This window comes from Drosophila elegans, unplaced genomic scaffold, assembly GCF_018152505.1.
Source record: "Drosophila elegans isolate 14027-0461.03 unplaced genomic scaffold, ASM1815250v1 contig_149, whole genome shotgun sequence".
In the NCBI taxonomy this organism is placed as follows: Eukaryota; Metazoa; Arthropoda; class Insecta; order Diptera; family Drosophilidae; genus Drosophila; species Drosophila elegans.
The window spans coordinates 11,799,397-11,817,002 of NW_024545513.1; the positions used below are offsets into that span (position 1 = coordinate 11,799,397).

The following is a 17,606-nucleotide window of genomic DNA, read 5'->3' on the forward strand; positions in this document are numbered from 1 at the left end:
AGGATGATCCGATCCCATCCTTAACCATTCACTTTGCACACGATGCTAAGGTAACCTCTGGAGTGCACACGATTTCTGGTTTTCAGTCACAGTCACTGTCAATAGCAATGTGCCAACTTGGAAATGCAAACACTCACCGACAAAGGAATAACATGTGAGACTCTGCGTTGGTTCTTATTTGAATACCCTGTATTTTTGTTGGGCATAAATGGTATATTGTATTGGGGAAAGGGCATTTACCTGACTAATGAGCTCCTAAAATTGCATAATTTAACATAAGATGTTTTTTTAAAGTCACATACATTTAAAGCAAGCCCTAATGAGAAAGTCAATTTAAATTAAAAAAAAAAAATAGTTAATTTAGAGGTCCCAGCCACCTTTAAGACCCATTATTCCTTTTCAACGTTCTCTTCTCGTTATGAGTGTGAACGGATGTCAGTCCGTCAGTCTGTGGACCCTGTCTTTTGGTGTTTGCCTGTCCACTCGATCAATTGGCGCAAAGGAAATGGGAAACAGCAAATATACACACTCGCCCAGGAGAAACCTTCTCATTTAATGCAATTTGTTGCTGTTGTTGTCACAACACGCGAATGTGATGGTTACACAGACAAAAAAAAAGGTCAATTACATCGCTCATTTCCTATAAATGAGTGAATAATGTAAACAAGATTTGCATTTGACACATTTAGTAATGAAAAGAAAGGTAAAATGTCTTTTTTTTCCAATTGCAGCTACATTAACTGGGCATATCCTTATTATTATTATTAAAATCCATTTTCATATTTCAACATTAAATCATATCACATATATTTTTTTTTATGTGCAGAGAAAAAGGAGGGGGACAGAACACACTCAATCACTTAGCTGGTGGCAAAAAACCCCTTGTTCCTCGACTTCTTCCTCATATTTCTAGCCACCTCTCTCGCCGCATTTTGCAATTATGTAATTTTCAATCATCGCTGGCTTAAAGATGCGCGCTGCGAAAACGTGCAGCCGACCAAAGTTGAAGCACCTGCCATGCACCATGCGTGCTGCAACTCCCCTTTTCCTATTTTTCCTATATCTGTATAAATATATATATATACATATATATTTATGTGAAGTTTTTGTAATAGAAGTGCGAAGAAGCAATAATTGCTATCGAACAATGGAAGCGGTGGCCGGCTTTTCCTCGGCCAGCTGGCTTTTCCCACTCGGAGTAGCTTCCACTTTTCTCAGGCTGCCGTTCTCATTCGCATTCGCATTCTCATTCCCATTCTCATTCTCATCCTCAGGTGGTCAAACGTGCATTTGAGCCTGCTTCTAAACGAAAATATTAAAAGTTATAATTAAAAAAAAAATCGTTAAGGAGAGAGAAAGAGGGAGAGAGAGGCACTTGAGTGGCGAAATTAAATGGAACGCCAGATCAAAGTGTTTCCCAGTGTGTTGGAAGAAAATTGCATCGAGGTTGCTTGAAAATGTTCTATACGCTTTTCAATTTGGAGCAGGCATTTTGCCCCAATCCACAAAATAAAGGCAATGGCGCCATATATTAGTCCGCACATGTACTATTAAGAACCGTTACAAATCTAATCGAGTTGACACCCACTTAGTGATAGGAATCCAATGGGAAAAACCAGGCGGGGAAGTACTAAATTTGATCACCAATATGATATGGCAGCTAGCGAAAAGTTAATAAAGAATTAAATGAAAGGAGTAGAAAAGTCTCGTTGTGGGTAGCCAAGATTGGAGTAACTCGTAAAATAATTAGTAAATTTATTAATTAATTAGTTGCCTATAGGTCCTCAAAAGATATCTATGATGTTGTCTTAATTACAGATTAAATGATGTAAGAAGAGAGTTTTGTTTTCGTGTAGCCGAAGATTGAAGTAGCCTTATATCTCGCATATATTAAATCATTAGTTATGCAGAAATCTTGCCTAATAAAACTTTTATTATATTTCCAAGAAAGAAGGAGGAATAAATAAACACGATTTTTATACTATGCTAACTCTCAATGCAAGGCAATTATTTTATATGTTAGATATTCTAAAAACCATTTTCTTTTAAATTAAATACGTCGACTATAAAATATTTACCTCCGCAGATAAATAGGTCCATAGATCCTTGTTTAGAAGTGTGCATAATAATAGCAGATAAAATCCAAGTTGGTCAACAAGAACAAGGCTAAGAGAAAGGTGCCGCTCCCAAAAAAAAAAAAAATATATAAAAAAAGAAAAATCTCGCGGACAATTTTCTTTGGGCATGTGAAAAATGGTTGCAGCTGTTTGGCTCTTTGTTTGTGTGTTTGGCGGCTGTTGCCCGTGTTGTTGGCATCTTGTGCTTTTTTGTTTTTGGTTAGAACCGGAAATTTATTGCATAACAAGTTGGCAGAAACGATATCCTCTTCTGGAGGAGCTGCCTCAAGGTTGTTGCAGCTCACACACACACACACACACACATAGCAACAGCAACAACATGTGGGGAATTATTTGAAAGTGCTTGCCCCATCGACGATGCGGGCAACAAGATATGCAACACGGCAATCCAGGGTTTGGGAGGGGGTTCATGGGCGGGACTGCAAACGGGTGTGGCTCCAAACCTCCTGGTCAGCCGATGGAACGTGCAACATTCAACATTCAACAGAAAACGAAAAACGAAAAAGAAACCCAAACATTTCATAAATTCTTTGCCACGGCATAAATGTTTTGAATGTTGTTTTTTCTTTTCTTTTTTTTTTTTTTCTTCGCTCCAGATGCGTATCGAAGACGGGGGAGGGGTTTACGGGGTTTATGGGGAAGACCTATAGGTCCTCGTCCACAGCCCCACTCCTTTTTGGCAGTTGTCTCGTCAATCGCTCATTGTCAGTTGGCCAGAAAAGCACCGAAAGAAATTAAGCTCAACTAAAACATTATAATCCATTTACAGAATTAGGCAATAAATCTTTGAAAATACTTATATAAATAGGAAAAAAATTTCGTATATTCAATCAGTTTTTAAAATTCAAATTGAAATCAATAAATTGATAAAATAGGTGTCTTGTTACAACCACCAACAAAATCCTTAGGAACTTGGTTTGACTTTTAAGAGATTTTTTTTAAACCCTTATCCAATCAGCTGTTCTGATAATTTTGTAGAATTTTTTTGAACAGTGCAGCAAGAGACTTTTCGTTCCTGGAATCAGGATGGCATGGCGGGCACTTCGTACTCGGCTCTTTCGCGGAAGTTGGCCAACAAAAGCCATTAGCCAAAGAGCCAGAGAGAATGGGGATGGCTATGAGTTGGCCTGAAAGATGGAGATGGGAAGATCGTTTTGGTTTGCTGTTTGTGTTTGGGTTTGGGTTCGCGGCAAGAGGCTGAGCGGCTGAGCGACTGAAACCCAAGATGAGGATGAGGATGAGAATGAAGATGAGTAGAGGATTGGGGCTGGCAACAAAGAACAGGAGTCATTAGAGGCGCATTTGAGGCCGCGGAATGTGTCGGAGCCGAAGCCCGAGAAACTCTCTCTTGGAAGAACGAAGAACGAAGAACGAAGACAGAAGACTTCAAACACCAACAACAAGCACAACCACAACTAATACTCCAACTTCATCTTCAACTTCAACTTCAACATCAAGTTTCAAGTGGCGGGCAACAGAACGTTGCATGATTTATGGCAATTATGAGCAGCAACCTCTAGTTTTGCCACGCCAGAGAAAAAATGATGATGACAGGGGCGAAGGGGCGAACTGCAAGTGCAGGCTTCAAAGTTTCAGCAATTAATTGCAATTGTGGGCCCTAAAATGTGGGCATGGTCAGGGAAATCAGCGCTGGAATGCCCGGCAAATGGAGGCAAAAACCAAACCAAACCAAACAAAGCAAAACAAAACCGCTGCAGTCATCATGAGATCAGCTCAGATGAGGATCACCGACTAGTGGAATGCCAGTCAGAGTCGGAGTTCCGATCCGGAGAATCTCAAGTCCAGATAAATGAGAGGTGATCTTGGTGATGAGACTTCCTTAAGATCGCCCGGAGACCATAAAAAGTGGTTCTTAAGGTAAGACTGTCTTTTTTTTTACCCCAAGAATCATTTAAATCCGTATTCGTATTTGATTTAATACAAAATAATATCTTATTCATTTCTACAAAACTATTTGAAATAAAATATATCGATTTTAAGGTCTTAAAAAGTGGTTCTTAAGGTCTGACTGATTTTAGATCACTTAGATCAGTAAACGTATTAGATAACTAGTCTTCAAAAGTAAAAATATTTCATACTTAATAATAGCTTAAACATATCTAGAAGAGAATTAAAAAGTTTATCTCGATGGCATTTTTTACAAATCACTGTAAAAAGTTTCTTGCTAAACCATTGTTTTTATTTCATCTAACTTCTTGTATTTGACAATGGCTTTGTGTGTTCTGGCATCACTGGCATAACATATATCTCCAATTACGAACAACATCTAACATTTCTGCATGATCATACCAGATCACTGTATTGTAAGAATGGCTCCAACTTCTGTTGTAGGCCATCATCTCCCAGAGGACACTCCACATTCCCACACAATGAATCTTCCCGAGTCTTCTCACTTATCCGCCTTCAGATTGAAAGAGCCATTGCTCATCGATCACGGGCTCAAAAGAAAAGAGATAGGAAACTGTCAGGCGGCATCATAATCGAGATTGTCCAGTGGATCGCATCGGCATCACTTTGTGGTTGACATCTCTGTTCTGCGTTCTGCGTTCTGAATTCTGCGTTCTCCGTTGTCTGTTCTCCATTTTGCAGGGGCTATGGCTATCTGTTGCATGTATTTTTAGCCATCTATCTTGCCGGCAAACGTCGGGGAACACGGCTCATTACAACAAGCCCGACACTTGGCCAACAACTAGCAACAATCTGCATATGGATAACCCATTTGGGTGTGGACCTGGCGCTAGACATCCTCGGAATCACAATCGGCCGACCGACCGACCGGCCGACCGGCTAGCCCTCATTAAAAATATTTGCAATTTAAAGAGGGAAACAAGAGGCTCTTCTCCGTTCTGACCGCATCGGCCTATTTTTAAATGCAAAACTCGCGCCGTCGCACGACAAGACAATCAGGACATGGAAATAATTGAATGCGCCAGGCTGCAAGTGAAGCTAATAAATGGGAAGGGGTTTATTACACTGAACAAGCTTCCAGATAAATTACGATTAAGATATTTCCATTTTAAGATATTTCCAAAAAAAAATTATTTTGAGAAACATCAATTAATTGCTTTGAAAAAAGGTTAAAACTTTAGGTTCTCAAGAAGTTGTAATACAAATACCTAAATCGATCTGGTTTTATATTTATGCTAATGATGCTTACAAAATATATAACATATTTGGGACATGGTTTTTTCTGCCAGTGCATTTGGCTTTAACTACGCCACAGAAGCGAGTGGAATGGCAAATGGCAGCAGATGAAGATGACCAATTTGCTGCAACATGTGCAACGGCCAAACCCCGAGACCGATAAGCAAATGTAAACCAACGTGCCACAGTTGCCCCTTCTTGGCCACAATGTTGCTTAAGTGGCCCATTGTGGCTCATTTTGTAGTTTGTGCAATTTTAAGAACAACATTTAATTAAAGCCAGCGATGGTCAGGGGTTCTTGGGGGAGGAAGAACGTGACGTTCACCTGATCAAGTGACTCTAATGTGTGTGCTTCTATCTCCTCTTTGTTTCCTTCTTGCATATTTTCTGCGAGTGTCCCACGAGGGAATCTTTGTCAGCAGAAAATTGTTTTCTTTCTCACTATTTAGAAGGCAAATGTGTCTTAGGAAACATGGTTTTTAAATAATTTTTTTTATTTATAAATATAACTTATTTTAAATTCATTTCATTTAATAACATAAGTCTTATTTTATTTTTAGTTAATTTATTTGTACAATTATAATGAATATTGTATGTCATAATAGTAAGAACTAAATTCTTTGCTAGCAATATTAAATTTGAAAATTTGTTTAAAAAGTTTATTTATCACAATAATAATTTAAATAAATTACTTTTAAGTTTGTATTAAACATATGGCCATAAGAATATAGCCTTAACCATAATTGAGGGGTGAAAAACAAAAGACTTAGGCAGCGAACTTGGTTGACAGAAAAGTCCGAAATTCGAGTTAAAGATTGCGGATTAGTAGAAAGAGAGATACCGTAGCGATCCGTTCCGTTCCGCTGCTAACTGTTCAAGGCGATTAGGCCAAATTACCAACATTTTTCCAACAATTATGGGCTATTATTGGACCAATTAGATGCCCGCGAGCTCAAATGAAATGCGCAAACAAATTGAAATTGAAAGAAAGTCGAATGCAAATTTGTGCGTAGCAGGTGAGAAGAAGTTGAAGTCGAAGTCGAAGTAGAAGAGGAAGCGGCGGCATTGGTAGATAAACAAGCCAAACGAGAAGATGCGGGCTTACAGAGTACAGAACACAGAATACAGGCCAGAGAATAGCGAAGATCGGGGAGGGGAGGGAAGTGCTATTTGTTTAAGTTGGCTTTAACAGCTTGCGGACGTTCGCCGTTAGTTGACCTGGTTAACTATCAGTGGAATGAGCCGTAGATAGAGAAACCTGGCGGTGGGGCGGTGGATTTATACTATCCACAATTTGAATGCTCAAAATTTCAAACTGCCGGATGGCAAAAGGTCACAACCCTCCCGTTGAACCCACACACAAAAAAAAGAGCCGAGAGTACTATACAGAATGGAAAACAACGCACGTACTTAGAAAAGATGATCAAAGGCTCTCTCGTCGGGATTCGGATTAGGAGGAGGCGTATTGGCAAGGGGGCGGAACAGGGGCAGGAGGCGTGGCTAGGCACTGTCATTAGCCGACCCTCAAAGCACTGGAGATGATCATGACGATAATGCTGTTTGCTCAATTCACTTCACTCTATAGTCTTTTGCTACACAGAAAAAAATATTTAATGTCTAAAGTTACATTTTAATAAAGTCCTTAACTTTATTATTACAAATAATATAATAGTAGTTAAATATTTTATAAGGAAATTGGCTATTGAAAATAATTAGTATTCGTATTTCAAATAATGTGGAAAATATTTTATAAAAATACTGCAACTGCTTATTTAAAAAAAAAATTAATTTCTTTCCATTAATTTGGAACTATTTTACACATGATTTCAGCTTCATTATTTGTTAAAATTTTTATATTTTAATTTTACAATTTCTAGTACTACCTAATAGATAACGATTCTTGCCTATTTTTATCGGTGTACCCTTGTCCTATCTCTCTCACTCGGTTGCATGTTAATGACGCACAATTGCAGGCTGCAACATCAGCAACATTGCCACAAAAAAACGCATTGGAATGCCAACAATGGCATCTTGGGTCCATTATCATCCACTGGACTCCACGTCTGTCGCATTAGCCGATTTTGTCGATTTAGTTGCGGCTTGTTATACGCCCACAAAACTAGAAAAATAAAAAATAAAAAAAATAGCACCACCTCCCATTTCTGCCCACTCTTTTCTTCTGGTGCGTGATTTATTGGATTTGTTTTGGCCATGTTTTATCATTTTTTCCAGCCATAAGATGAGTGCTAATGATGATGCCTGCCTTATGGTTTCCCCCTGCAATTGACCTTTCCTTTGACGACTCTATCTTTGCCGCAATCTAGCTCTTTCCTCGCTACTTTCGTTGTTATCCATAAATGAGAAGCCAACTAAAATACCTGACTTGAGCCCTAATCGAACATCTCGCTAGTTATTTACTATAATATGTAGTTATCTTTTATCGATATTACAAATCGAAATTTTAAATGTATTGTGCAAACTTTCTTTTTGATGAAATGGGAATTTGTGTGAAAACTAAGAGATTTATTCACAAGCTTTAGTTGTCATATAATTTTTTTGTTTTTAAAATATATTTAGGGTAATAAAATTATATAATATACAAGCTATCTATGCAAACTTTAATTTTGATGAATGATACATTTATGCTTAACCTAAGAAATTGAATTATTTGATTCATTTGTAGGTTTTTAATATTAAATTACTCTCTTTGGAGGTGATTAAGAACCATTTTGTAGCCTAAAGCCCAAGACCAATCAAATAAATCGCCAGTTATCTGGAGTGGATGTCTCTGCTCTTTCCTAATGCCATCGACAGTCCGCCACATGAGATCGATCAAACAATCGGCAGTAATTTTTCACCTGGGTGAAACTTTTCCACTTCTCGCTCAGGTGTCGAACGTCTCGGATGTGCGATTGGGAAAGTGCGTTGTGTGATCAGCGCCCCTTTTCTGTTCTGCCCCCATAGGCATCGAGCAGGCTCTTCCGCCAAATCACACTCAATTGCAGTTGGAGTTGGAGAAGTTGGAGAGTCTGGTTGGTGCTGAGTCTGAGTTGGGATCGAGCAGTGGGAGCCCGAGTCGGGAAAGCGGTCACATAAAAAGTAGGCCAAGTTCTGGCCAACACACATACTTAATCGTACATACAGACACGTCGCCAGTGGCGGTTTGGGTTTTGGTTTTAGTTTTGGTTTGGGTTTGGGCTTGGGTTTGGGTTTTGGGAGCCATGTCAAGCCAGACTCCGCTGTTTGGACCTGAATTTTAGTTGCAATCTCTCGGACTGGGGCATGCAAATCCGTTCAAATGCCGCAATTGGATGTGGGTCAGGCGGATATTCCATTTGGCTGGGTCCACTTGGGTCCGCCGATCTTGGACACTTGCTTCCCTGGTTCCCAGTTTTGCCACTTGAGGCTGAGGTGTTTGGGAAGTCGGTTGAATCAAACCAGTTACCCAGCCATCTCTCTTTCGTTCATTCCAGTGGCTTTTCTCTACACAGAACATGCATTTTTGGAAGTATTTAAATGATCGTTTGACACTAAAAAAAGGTATTACATGGATAGTTATATTTTCCTTTCACCCCGGCCAAGTTTTTCTTTTCACCAAAAGAAATGTTAAGGCTGGTTGATCAAACAACATTTGGAAAAAGCTTTACACATAAGATATCTTATGAATATTTGTATATGATCAATAATTATCTTTTTTTCCTCTGTATGACTCGTTTGTCACTTCTTCATCTCCTTTTAAAATGAGAAAATAAGTTTCTGCGGTTTCTCGGCTCGGTTTCCTTCTAGACCCGCTCTTTTTATGCCGCTGGTACTCATAATCATGAGAATGGAATCTCGCGTATTTATGCCAGGCATTAATCGGTTATAGGTGGCCACAAAGCTGTTCGCAGACACCAATTGAAGAGCAACTACTTAGAAAACTGGATGTGTAAGCGGGACTCGTTTAATGTGTAAACCATAAATCTGCAGTTTCAGTTCCAACCTTTCATTCCAAGTTCTCCATGTTTATTACCCGTAATTTCACCTGCCTTGCGGTTAAAGTTAAAATATGTTTACGCTTGAGCTGATCCTAATTAATCGGTCGATTTAACGAGCTATTTTCGATTTGTATCTTAGTATTGCAATTATTTGAACACTTTATATAAGAATATAAAATATATTCTCTAATAAAGAATATTAACATTTTTAGTCGTTGAATAAGTTGAGTTTCGCTCAATAATATCGATTGATTCGATGAACAAGTTTCTAACTAATCAAAATTATTTCTAATAAAAAATTAGTTACATTTTTATTACTATATCATCATTTTCCGATTAACTCGATATACAGGAAACGCTGTTATCGATTCTCTTTCGTTTTTCAACTGTCAATTGATCTTATTCTGTCACCGATTTCCTAAACTCTTTACTTTTGCTGTTCCAGTTTCAAACATTTTCACCTCAACTATTCGGTTTTCGTTTTTGTACTAATTGCCAACTAAATTTTCCAGCTATCCGGCTTCTTGTCTTTGCATTTTCGTTCACTTTTTGTTTGTCCCTCGAATGTGGAGCGACCTAACCCAAAATGCTCATTATGCACGATGCAGTGCCAACTATGATAGCCCCTTGCCCCCCCCTTTTTCCCCTCCGACTACGTGACTTGTCAAAAGGTTTCAACTTTTTTTCCGCACATTTGTCGCTTGAGAACTTTTCATTTTCATTTCTCTCTTGGAGCAAAAATTTATTATGCGCGTCGCTGTGTTGGCACGACCTAAGACAATCTGGCCCACAGAAGACCTGTGTACCAAATTTCGAACCGAACCGAACCAAACCGAACCGAGAAACCACCTCATTCACATGCCACTCAGGCTCTTCTGACTTGGACTTGGACTTGGATTTGGCGTCGGACATGAGGTGGAATGGGAATGGGAATTGGAGGTGATGGGAAGTGGAGAGTGGGGAGTGAAGTGGAGTGTGTGGTGGGGTGGGAGGAGTAGCCGAGATCGTGGCACGCCGACATGTGACTGCGATCTCCAAGAGCTGTGACTTCGTGGCCACAGTGGTTCGCAAATCATTTCAAACCAAACTACAAACGATAATTAAATGTTTGTCCTTTAAAAATCTTTTTAATTTATAGTAGAGATTTAAAAAGAAACAAGGCAAACTTTAAAAAATGACTCAGCATTGAGAAAATTAACTGCATATCAAAAATAAACTAATATTTCAAGGAATTGTATAATAATTACAAATTCTATGATACCTACATATATATTTTTAAGCGATATACAAATACATAGATAAATTAAATTGTTTTTGCATGCTATTTTTTTAACCTGAATAAAACGAAATCGATACCACTGTTAATGCCCAGCCATTATTGTTGTTGTCATAACATATGCCAAATGAATATGGCCAAATACAACACTAACAATTGGCAATAGGCAGCAGCAAAAATGGCAGAAAAGGAAGCCATGGATCCAATGGACAATGGCAATCGCCCTCCGCCCATTTTATTTATCACTTTTGTGGATATTCTTGACTTTGAGTCCGCGCACTTAAAAAAAAAAATTACTTCCTAAAAGCCTACAATTCGTTGTTCACTTTGAAATCTACATATATAAACCATATTTTGATAGATAGATTTTAGATTTCGATTTTTTAAAGAGAGAATTATATCCGAAAAAGCTCGCAATTCTGTCAAGTCTGAAATTTTCCCAATTTTGTCCTGTGTATGTTATATATATATATGTATGCCATAGATATACCGACATGCATGTTTCGTTTCGATTCGTGAAAACGTGCCCGACATGCAGAGAATTCAATAAATAAAATAAAATGAATCCGGTGAAAGCGAGAACTTTTGGGGGACGGCAAAGGGGGCGGGGCAGAAGTAGAAGTCGTGTTGCTGCTAATGGCCTACCCCTCCGCCCCCGAAACCACCCACCCACCACCACCCCCTCCTCTTTTTGGCGTTTTCCCATGGATCTCTTTTCGTATTTCTTAGTTTTTATGGTGCAAACGCGCCTCATGCCTTGCGAAAAAAAATTAAAAGCTGACTGTCATAAATCAATCGCAAAGAATAGTAAAAACGCAAAGAATTGGAGGATGCGGTCAAGAAAAATGTATGCAAACCATCCGACTATTTAAAAAAAAGACAAGCGAAAGCAAAACCTTTAAACGAAATGGAAATTTCTTTCAGTCAAAACATAAATTTTTGCCTACCTGATTTGCTTTCGATTTCTTCTGGGTCTTCAACGTCTTCTTCTGAAAGTACAAATAGAAAATAATAATGAGCAAATTTGTATGTCAGTTGTTGGTTAGGCAATAAAACATAGAAAATAGTTTGACAAATGAGGTAAAAGAAACGTTCGCACTTCTTTTGCTGAATTCGAGTAAGGCATAAAAAAAGCATTCGTATATATATAGTACTTAAATGTATATATATATATATATATATATATATATATATATATATATATATATATATATCTTTAGACCCGCATCTGGTTAAATTGCCGTTACCAGATGACACACGACACGTTTTTTTTTAATGGCAGAGGTGGTGTATACTTAGTGTTTGAGTTGCTTATGGGGGTATTACAAAAAAAAAGAGCAGAAAAGAAAGACTTTTTGACCGTGACACAAAGATAAAAATTCAGAAGGCATGGAAATGTAGAGAAGGCACTAATTTGGTTGGCGGAAAGAAAGATCACATTTAGAAGAGAGTTGTACTGAGTGGGAAAACGAGTGAAAGTTAAGTACTCTATATAGATCATCTTTAAACTACGTTTCTTTGTTAAGGTAACCTTTATTATAGAAATAATAGGCTTAAACCTATTAAACAAATAGTTTGGACTAAGCAAACAGAATAATAAAAATAAGTTGTATATCAAATATAACTATTTCATATTTGTATAATGAAACGTAATCCTAAATCTAAAGTGATTTGGTTCTCATTAGTTTGAATGACTTTTCGTGGTTGTGGGCAATTGTAATCTTAGGCCGCTTCTTCGTGAATCCATTTATCCTAGCCTTTTGGCAGACTCATCTCTATAAATAAAGCCCATCAATCTTGTGATCTAATCAAAACCCACCGATCGAAGCTCGTAGATCACACTACATTTTTGTGGTTTGCTGCAGTTTCCTACGCCAATTTCTATATCTATACAGTTCTAACGGTAAGTCACAGCTCATCCATAACTATTTTGTGTTTTTTGTGTGTTTTTTTTTTACCACTTTTTCGATTGTTCCATCAGCGGGTAGAAAAGAAGTAGAAAAAAAAACCGAAACTGAATTGCGTTCGCTCTGCATAAATTGCGGTCCAGGAAAGTCTCCCTCTGGCCAATGTTTTGGCCACTTTGCAAGTCTTTATAATAAACAAAAAGGAAAAAGAAAGAGAAAGAGAAAAAGAAAAAAAGAGCAGGGCAACGCCAAAGAAAAGAAAAATATGTTATGCATGGCAATTTTCCATTTTGAGGCCTCCGACTTTGTCTAATGTCATGTATTATCCGAGGAGAGGCGAAAAGAAGAATAAGCCAAGTGTCCAGAAGGCCAGGTCCATTGTCTTCTCTTGTTTTTACCTTTTTGTGGGCAGGGCGCTAGCCAAAAGTGAAATATTTCAAACACCAAGTCGTGTCGCATTCCCAGAGATTTTTACCATCCCCCCCTTTCCCCCTCTAAAACTTGTATCTTCAAGATGCAGATTGCTATTTTTTTCTTATCCATACATCCATGCTGCTGGTGCCTTCTTTATTTCTGTGGTGTGTTTGCAGTGTCATCTTTGCTTGAGTAAACAGAGCAGCACAAATGGAGAAAGGGTTGCCGAGGAGATGAGAAGAGGCGTCTTCTGGGCAGCGAAGATTTGCATTTGCCCCGCAGATGGATCTTCTTTTGTTCGGCCTTCTCATATATGCAAATCTCACCTCTCGGCAAGATTTAATGGTCACACACAACGGATATGGATATGGCCAGATGGCTAGATGGTTAGATGGTTGGATGGTTAGATGGTAAGAACGTTCTTTTTATCCATTCTAATCAATTCAATTACACTCCAAGTCCTTCACATAATTGCAATGGCAATGAGATAAAGGCAGAGAGTTAAGAACTTGTACTGAACATGAAGATAATCTGTATGGCAATGGGTAGAGATCTTCTCAAGGAGGGAAACTCTTAACATAAGCTTTAAAATAGCGCTCGAAATTAAAAACTAAAATTGGAAAGATACTTTACATCAGCTTTGCTATAAAGAAATTAAGGCAGATTTAAAGTCTGCCTTTCTTAAGTTAAATAACTCTTTTAATAAAATAAAAAGAAAGAAATGCAACTGACTAGAAAATACTAGAAAACAAATTAGTGGAACCAAAACATTATTTTTTAACTAGCACCATAATTAAGTTCAACTTGCAGTTAATGTTTAACTGCGAGCATAGCTATTAAATGGAAAAATCGGCCAATAAACTGCTGAGGTACGATTGTATTGCCAACTATAAATAGAAAACTATTATCTTAATATCTCTAGACATCGATTCTTTGTGAATATATTTCAAGGACCTCCCCTGGACTTTGTTACCAAGTCGTTCTGCTCCAGATCTCCTGCATTCCCCATGGGCTTTGATATCTGCGTTGCCCAAACGATGTCTCTTTCTTGGTCTTCTATTTTCGCCTTGTGTTTCTCTAGCTGCTGTTGATTTTTTTGGCCATTAAATTCGAGCAGCGACGACATTACCCAAATGGCTGACATGGACGGGACATTGATGATGTGGATGTGGACCCCAGAATCTAGAATCCAGAATTCAGAGTCCAGCATCCAGCATAGAGAATCCAGAGCTCACCGACTAGAGTTCTCCTCGGGGATCGCTTGTGCGATCTCGTGGTTGTTCGGTTGTTCAGTTGTTCGTTTGGTTGTTTTGGCTTGTTCTAATTGTTGTTTTACCTCGTTCGCTTGGCGTTTGCGTGTGTGATGGGTCCGGTCCGGTATATATAGCAATGCCTATATAGTGGCTGCAGATCTCCTGGCTCCTCCGGTTCGGTTCAGTTCAGTTTGGTTTGGTTTGGGTGTTTAACTGCGATTTGAGTCACGTTTCATTACTCGTGATGCCAGACAGTAATCACTTGATTTTCCAAGCGGCTTTCTTGTTCCAAGGAGCTGCGAGTTGCTAGTTGCTCTTGGTGTTGCTGCTGTTGCTCTTGCTGCTCCTGCTGCTGTTGCTGCTGCTGCTGTTGCTGTCACAGACCAGATCAGACACGAAAAGCTGGCCAACTGGCTGGCCAACAGACCTTGGCCAAAAGGTGCTACCAAAAGCGGCAGTAAAATGGCACACAAATCTTGTTAGGCAAGTACAACAGCAACATCACAGCAGCAACATGGATTCTACGGCGGGCTAGGGGTCATAAATAGAGCTTTGCACTTACGCTACACAGCAACAAAACTAGAGCTCGAAATTAATATAAAATTGACATTTCAATTAGGTATTTAAGAACAAGAAAAAAAAAATAATTTAATACAAAAACAAATAATAATGTCATATGAGTTTTATACTTTTTCTTTGCCAAACCTAATTAGAATAATTTCAAAACTTTTCGCTTGTAAACATTGATTATTATTATTTTAGTTTTGTTTTATTAATGCCAGGCTAAAAATAACAAATATCAATTGTTTTTCTCAGTGCCACGTGACTCACGAGTTCGTGCCCTCGGAGGATTTGGAGTTTGGAGCTGGCAACGGCCAGTTGCTTCTAATTTGGTTTTTATGCTTTGATCTCGTGACGCTTGTCATTGCGGTCACTCGCACATAAAGAGAGCCAGATAAAGGAGGGGAAACGCGCGGTGCAAAGGAGGCAATAAAGGAGGATAAAAGGTGGCCAAGAGGAGGGGGCCAAATTGCCGGCGACGCCAGCGATAATCAATTAACCTGGCTCACTGGGCAGTCGCCTTCGGATGTGGCCAAGATGTTGCTGCGGTGCCCGCTGCATGTTGCATGCCGCATGCTGCATGTTGTATGTTGCTGCAGGGATAACCAATGGATTCGCCGCTGGACTTGCCTCCGCCTCCCCACGAATCTCCGCCATCCGCCGTTGATGAAGTTTTCCGCTGACTTTGATTGCGGTTGAAATTTTCATCACCACATTTTCCTCCCAATAGGAATGTTTTCAATTTTCCTTTTTTGCGGTTAACCTCGAAATGAGTGCCAAGGAAAATTCCGCAATTGCTTTTCACGGGAAAATTCAAGGCATATTTAAATTTCTTTTTAGGAAACGCAATAGACACTATGCTAAACAACAATTTGTTATGAAAGGTATTGCTAAAATTTTAATAAATATTTAAGGGTAATAATGTAACATTTAGTTGTGTGCTACAAATATTTTTCAACCAACTATAAATTTTCCATTCCCTTGTGAGCAAAATCGTTAAGTACAAATAAATTGTTAACAGATTATTTGGCGATAAAGCGATTCAAAGTGGGCGTGTCGTTGGTGGGCGATTTTTCATCGCGTGCGACATTTGACTTGGTTTTCGGCTTTGACTCCTTTTTCGATTTGGCCTTTTTGGTTATCTTTCCCAGATTTGTTTTTATTTTCTAGTGGCAAGCCCGCCTTTCTTCTCCTGCTTTCCTGCCAGTCTTCATCTGATTTTACATGGCACGTACCGCAGATTTGGTCTTTTATTTTTGTTTTTAACAATTTTGTGTAGTTTTTTTGTGTTTTTTTTTGAGTTTGTTTTGTTTTTGGGCAGAGAGCCAAGAAGGAAAGGAGGCCCAAAAAAGACGGCAGCTGTTGTGACCAAAGCCAAGTCATCCGAAGTTGGCCTCCACTCTTAAGTAGGTTAATTTTGACCGGTTTGTCTTCTCGTCGCTGTCTCCATCTCTTTTCTCCGCGCGGTGGACGACCAACTTCTCCGCTTGTCCGTGATCTCCTCCTCTGATGTTCCTGATTGACTGGCGACTCGGGACTGCGGCATTTGCCTGATTAACCCAAGTTTCAGCTGTTTTAATGAGGCAGCCACATGTCGCCAGGGTTGCTTCCCCTCCCACCGATTTTCCTTTAACAACTCTTGATCTTCCTTCCAATGCGTTAGAAATAGCTTATTGTGCATTAGAGAGTTTGCTGAATAGCAACTAGAGCTTGCCAAATAAAGACATAATATCGATTGGCTTTAAAATAGATTACATATATTTAGGGAGTAACAGTTTGAATTTCATCAGTAACCACATATTACTTTTATTACCAAATATATGGCAATTTATAATTAGAAAATTAATCGCTTATAAGATTTAAAAGAGCGAGATAGTTGGCTAATGATCATGCATAAATAGATTCCAATTCGGATACTAGTTAAAGTTAAGCATTTCTCTTTTCCTTAAAAGCAGAAATGCGAGGGAGACAGATGGCTAATTCTCGCAGCGAAAGAGTTGGCTAAAGACTTGTAAGACCCGCTCTTCATGATAAGCCTTATTTGAGATCAGCTGCAATTTCTTCTTTCTATTTCTGCTTGATGACGCTAATAATGATGTTGTGCATAGCGATCATCATGATGATCGAGTTGGTCAGCACAGCGTGGAAATGGAACAGATTGGAACGGAGCGGAGCATTTGTCGCCATGAAATCATGTTAGAAATTTGAGACAAATTTCTTTGTCGTTTGCTTTCAAATTGCTTTTGGCCATTTTGTAGTTGGCGGCTAACGGCAATCAAATGGCCAACGGAATCAGAACGGAATGCCAAAAACCGGAACGGTAAAAAAGTGCAGTCGACACCAGGGGAATGAATGGAATTCAAGTGAAAGATCGGATAATTATGATGTACTGACAATGGGATTAAGTGTTCTAAAATTGATTGAAAGAATCTGGGGTAGTTACAATGGGATTAAGTGTTGTATAATGTATAGGGAGAATCTGGGGTAGTTAGGTATGAAATGGAATGGAATAAAACTTAAAATAAATAAAAATAGAATATAATAACCCACAAATGGTAATGGTAAACCTCCAGAAGAAAACATGTTTAAAAAAAATTCTAACTAAGCAACGATTTAGAATAAAATTAAAATATTTCTAAAATGTTGGGCGAATCTTAAGTGGAATGTTTGGTTTGATCTGGAATTGATTGAAAACCCTTGTAGTGATTTATTCAAATTCCTCGGCAGGGAGACTTCCAGCTCTAGGCTGTGAGTTCCTTTTCTCATCCCATTGGCATTCCACCTTCTTTATCATGTTAGTCCCCCCCACCACTTTTCTCTCGTAACCATAATCTTTAGCCTTTGCTTGATTTATGGTACCATTCGGATCACTCAATAAGCGACTTCTTCTTCGAGGCCTTTCGACACTTTCGGTC

The 17,606-nt window shown here is 38.8% G+C and overlaps 1 protein-coding gene across 1 annotated transcript in view; it reads right to left on the reverse strand.

Moving 5' to 3' along the window:
- LOC108137142 overlaps window positions 1-17,606 on the reverse strand; it is a 39,513-nt gene that overhangs the window by 8,577 nt on the left and 13,330 nt on the right. Inside the window, exon 3 of the mRNA XM_017258704.2 lies at window positions 11,504-11,545. The gene's annotated coding sequence lies outside the window, so the exon portion shown is untranslated. The remainder of the gene's footprint in view (window positions 1-11,503; window positions 11,546-17,606) is intronic.